The sequence below is a fragment of the Chenopodium album genome, chromosome 3 (genome assembly GCF_948465745.1).
Source record: "Chenopodium album chromosome 3, dcCheAlbu1.1, whole genome shotgun sequence".
Classification (NCBI taxonomy): Eukaryota; Viridiplantae; Streptophyta; class Magnoliopsida; order Caryophyllales; family Amaranthaceae; genus Chenopodium; species Chenopodium album.
Window position 1 is genome coordinate 23,999,088 of NC_137836.1, and position 6,075 is coordinate 24,005,162.

The window sequence follows — 6,075 nt, forward strand, 5'->3', positions numbered from 1 at the left end:
TAGTCTTTTATAATCTAAACATGTTACCAAACCATAATAATATAATTTAGAACAAAATTTTAATTAAAGATTGAAACTTTAAATCAAAATAACAAAACAAAGAGATGAAGAAAAGGGAGGAAGAAGGGCGAACTGCAGGGGTGGCTGCCTGGTGGTGCAGGGTGGTCGGCGACGAGCAGTGGTCGCCGGAGGTGGTGCGTCTGGTTGGAGGCAGGTGGCGGTGCTGGAAGCTTCAAATTATTTTTTTCTTGGTTTCACGTAAAAGAGAGGAGAAAGAGAGGTGAGGTTTTTTTTTTTTTTTTTTTTTTTTTTTTTTTTTTTTTTCCTTTTTGTTTCACGTGAAAGAGAGGAAGAGAGGTGAGGGTTTTTGTATTTTTTTTGGGCTTTAGTTTCCTAATTTTATAGGAGTAGTAATTGTATGGTTTGGGCTTGAGTAGAATTTAAGCATTGGGCTACTAATTAAAAAAAAAAACTTATGATTTAAATTAAAACATAATAGTTTAGCTTACTAATAATAAAATCTTATTACTTTTATATCAAAATAACTCATACTATAAAATTAAAATTCAAATAAAAATATTGTAAAAATAATAAATAAATATAGTAGAAAAATATGCGGGATTACATTTTGAATCTAAGACAACCACCCATTAAATTATGCCACATCATTAGTTTATATTTGGCCCACATAAACCTAGTTTATGTGTAGCCTTGGCAGGGTGTAGCCTTGGTAGGACATGTTTATAGTATTTAGAGATGCAATACGTGACACACATTGCTGACATGTGCTTTAAAAAAGTGACACATGACACATATTCTGTATTAGCTTAGGCATATTTTTTAGAATACTATGCTAGGTTAGATCCCATGCCATGCACGATTTTTCACTCTTTATTACGGTGTATTAATTCAAAATTATATTTAAATATATAATAAATAATTTGCTCCAAAATAAATTTCTTATTTTAATCCAAATCAAGCAACTTAAATTTTTTTTTCATCCTTTATGTATGACTGCATATTGTATTTTTTATTCAAGCTTTCTTATATTTTGAACGGCATATTATTTTTTATTCTATGTTTGATAATTTTTCTTTTACTGATTAAATGTTAGCTTAAAAGATACATATTCATGATTGTTTACTATAAATAATCACTATACATTTAAAAGTAATTGTTTATAAAGGAATTTATATAAAGATATAATTGGTAAATATATCATTTTATGATTATTTTTCCTTAATTTTGGAAGAAAATATTTGCATATATTCTCTATCAATGTTTTCAAAAGTTTTTTTTTAACAAAAATTTACTAAGGACACACCATAAGATGACATGTGTCATTGCTGGTGTGTCTTTTAGTATAAAATTATTGATTGATAACTAATACTTTGGCTAGTGCGAAGCACGAGGTAAGTTATTGGTATTAGTAGTGAAATTTGAAAAAAAAAATATGTTTTTATTATTTTGTACCAAGTATTACTTTACTATATATTTTTTCTTGATAAAAATGACAACTTGAAAATGAAGGAGGACAAAAAGATGTGTCTATAAATAACTTTTGTATATAAATATTAATGCATAATGTAAATTAATTATAAGTTTTTTTTTTAAATGGAGAAAGGAAAGAGCGACACATGTCATTTTGTGGTTTGTGTTATTATATACTAAGTATAGGTAAGATGACAATGTCATCGGTGGAATAAGTGGCTGATAGTGTCATTAATGACGACACGCATTGCACTAGTCAAAAATCGAGGTGATGGATGCACTCCACCTATATACAGTTTAGGGTGTTGAAGCCAATTTTGCTTACTGCCTTTGTTTCATATTATTTGCAAAGATTAGACATTTTCCCTCTCCACTTTATGTCAAATCGTTGCAAATACTATGAAACGGAGGTAGTATTTTTAAATTGATTACATTGGCTTTAAGTAAATTTAAGTATTATCAATGTAAAAAACTATTCCCTTCGTTTCTATGTATTAGTCTCATATCCTATTTTGGGCATTTCAAAAAGATCTACCCATATTGAATATATTCCACATTTAACTTTTTTTTTTCCTTCTTTACCCATATTGAATATATTCAAAGCTTATAAAATAATCTTTCAAACAAAAAAAAAAAAAAAAAAAAGCTTATAAAATAAAGACACATTGGTTAATTTAATGTCAAAAGAATTTTGATTGGCTAAAATAATTGATGTGGATTGATGGCCTGATTCTAGGTGAACAAATATCTCACTTGAATTATGCAATTATGACTGATATTTTCCTAAAAAATAAATAAAAAAAAATTAAATAAGGCAAAACTAATTATCATAAGCTAGTTTTGTACTATAATGTTATATTCTAAATCCCCTTTCCCTAAAATAATTTCAAAAAAAAAAAAAAATGTTATATTCTAAATGTTTTGTACTGTAATGTTATATTCTACATATTTTTCTTTTCTTATTTTACAGGACTGATTCCATATGAGACTATCATATGAAAATGGAGGGAATAGTATTTTAGATCAGGTGATACCCATTATGCATTACCCTGATAAAAAAATGAAAAAAAAAAACATAGAATAATTCATTTCCCATCATCCGTATGCAATATATTATTTTATAATAAACATTCTTATTTCACCTATAAATTATAAGCAATAGGTTTTGCTTATTATTATGTCAGGTATTTTTTTTATTTTATTTTAGTTATATATCTATTTTCTATTTGAAGGCAAGTATTATTTTAGTTTAAGGGCATGTTTACATTTACTGAACTGAACTGATTGGAGCTGAACTGAACTAAACTGAATTGATTGGACTGAGCTTAACTGAAATGAAATGAATATTTTATGAGAGATGGAAATTAGGAGCTGAACTGTATTGAATTGAACTGAACTGATTGGAGATGAAATGAACTAAACTGAACTGATTGGAGCTGAACTGAAATGAACTGAACTGAAATTAAGTAAATGTGAACATGCCCTAAATCTACGTTTTGATAGATGCTTCCTTAACCGATTAACTATAGCAAAAGAAAAAAAAATTAATTAAATGTTCGTTTCCTCTAAGGACATCTTTCATTAGTCGAATTGAACACAATAAGGAAACTTCTAAAACTTAGAGATTGATGATTGTTTCCTTCTAAAATTAATAATTGTGGTGGTTTTGATTTCTCTCTCTAACTGAGAGTTTCTCTCACTAGGAATTGTGAGTTCCTTCCCAAAAAAACTTTTTCAGTTTCCTTTGGCACCACTCAAAAGGTTTTTCCCTTTCCTTATCCTTGGTTACTGTAGCATGCAGCCACACGCTCAATAATTCGTTGAGCAAATCTACAGAAAAACCTTTCGGATTTCCATAATCTCTCTTCACCAATCGATACAGGGGAAGCTCATACACTCAATATCTACCTTTTTATTATCACCCAATCGCAGAGAGGGGATTAATTTTCTTTTTCTGCTGCATATCTTTACTTTTCAATCTCACCAATCGGTGTGAGGGAGTAATTTCACTCTTTCTCCTTGAGCCCATCACCACTGCATCATTTGGAAAGCTTCAGAAGTAAATGTTTTTAAAACTATTTTGCCACTTGTTCGACATGCACTAGTTCTTAGTTTCTTGTTCTACGCCTCTTTTTCTATAAGAGGGAGTTCATTAATTTTGATTTTATCATACATCCTTTTCTCTTCCCTTATTCTCCTTCTTATTCCTTTCTGTTTCTTTGTTCTTTTGTCTGTACTTCTTAATTGAAGTAACATGGAAATTAACAACCCGAATGATCCTCATAATAATGAAAATGGCCCACCAAATAACAATCGTATGAGATCCCATAAAATGGGAATTCTTGTTACCCCACCTCCACACTATAATGCTTTGAGTAACATCAACTTCAACAGGTCGGTGATTGGGGTATTTGTAGTCCCTAACCCTCCGTCTGCCACCTATGTTCAACACATAATCAACCAGCGTTGGGTTACTAGGGGACATGTACGTGTCCATCGTATAGGAGACTATTTTCTTTTCGAGTGCCTTGTCGAAAGTGACTTGGAGGGGTTGCTGAGACAGTACTCTACTGTCTTTGATGGGTGCATAATTAATTTGAGGAGATATGGTGCAACGCTAATCCCTCAACAAATCAATTTCTCAACTGCGCGAATATGGGTGCGGGTGTATGGACTGCCTCTTCAGTTCCTTACGGAGGCATGGGCTCGCCGTATTTTTGTTCATATTGGTTATTCGGACACTCTTGAACCAATAACTAATGGTAGATTGCCGGAGAGGGCGAAGCTCAGGGCGTGCATGGTGATTGATGTAACACAGCCGCTAATCTCAGGCTGCTTCTTACCGGTGCAAGGAGAACGAGTAATTTGGGTTTATTTCAGGTATGAGGGTGTTTTTTTCTTTTGTAAAACTTGTGGTTGTATTGGGCATAATACTAGTAATTGCAATCTGAGAAGTGAAGTGACGGCTAGGCGCCTCCTCAGGCGGTTAGAAGCGGTGGAGAGGGATGGTCTAAGGGTGTTGCATGGCCCTTTAGACTACCCCTATTACACTAATTATGTTCGGGGTTTGCCTGACGTGTTTCTATATCGAAATTAGGCTGTGAATTTAACTAGGCCTCAAGAGCCGGAGGATATTCCAATTGGGGAAAGAGGTCTTTTCAATGTTAACTCTGATTCGGATTTTAATTTGGATGATAGTAATGATACATTTTACTTCTCGGGATCGAGAAGTTCTAGTGATTTGGAAGTGGATCACGACAATCATTTGGAAGCTAGATGTTGTTCGTCTCTCTCCGGGGAGGAGGTTAGGTGTTGGGCGTGACCCCTACGCGGAGTTTACCCCCACAAACCTCAATATTTCTCCACCTCCGCCTTGTTTTTCACCAATTAGAAGGCCGAGCATACCCCATGGTAATGCTCGAGTTTCTCCAGGGCCTGTAAACCAGGTTCATAGAGGGGAGGAAGGTCCCGTTGGTGTTATTATTCCGCATCCATATCAGGCGACTCGAATCAACCCTGCTCCGGGTAATCTCACGTCTGGAAGTGGACGTGTCTCATGCTCCCTGCCGTCGGTGGGTGGGGGAAGTTTAAACTTTAAGATTGGAGAGTCATCAAATGTGGTAAACGAGAGGGAAAAGGGGATAAATAATCCCAGAACCTTATTTGAAATGCTTGGAATAGGGGATTGGGCGTTCCCTCCACCGGAGCCGATCTGTGTTCACGAAGAAACAGGGGATAATACCCTGTTCCCAGAGGGGTTTGACCCTAATCTCCATCAACAACTTTCGGAACAAATTGGACATTCTTCTGGGATGTTTATTGGCGGGTGGTTCTAGCAAAAACAAAGTGATTAACCACGGCTCAATCTCGATAATAGCGAGGAAGGGGTAAATTCTGAAACCTATGAGAATTTTTTAGAAGCTAACCATCTGAATTTTGTTGAGACAGAGAGATCGTTCATTCGAGCAATGGCGGTTTACAGGGCTACGACGAGGAGGGTGTATCCGGCAATGAGAACTCCTTTCCTCCTATACTCACCGAACACCTTCCCAACCAACATGCCAAACTTGCCTATGGTTGAGTATGACCCCCCAAATTCGCCGGTCAGTCCGCCGGGGAATAATGAGGTGGGTCGAACTGATATTCCTGCAGCTGTTTCCCGCAAAGAGCTCGAACGATTGAAAGAGTTCCTTCGAAATCTTGTGATGATAGCTCGGTGAGAGAGGTATCCTATGATCTAGGATGGATGGAGCGGAGAAGATTGAAGACTTTGAATCGGTGGGCGGACAAAGAGGGTTTTAGTATTTGGCACAAAGATGAAGATGGCTCTTTTCGGTTCAAATCAAAGGCAATTTCGGACCTTGATATGGCGCGGAAATGGGGCGTTCGGATCAGAGATCCTCTCTTTGGAAATTTGGGTAAAAAGAGGAAACAATCAAGTTCTTCCTCAACAGATTCAAGTCCGACTAAGAAGCAACGTAGTGATGAAGTGACATCGAACTTTCATGACTTTGACAGTGATATGGAGATAGAAGTGACTAATGAAGACAATGGAGATCTTGGTGGTTTCGGAGGTGAAGTGGC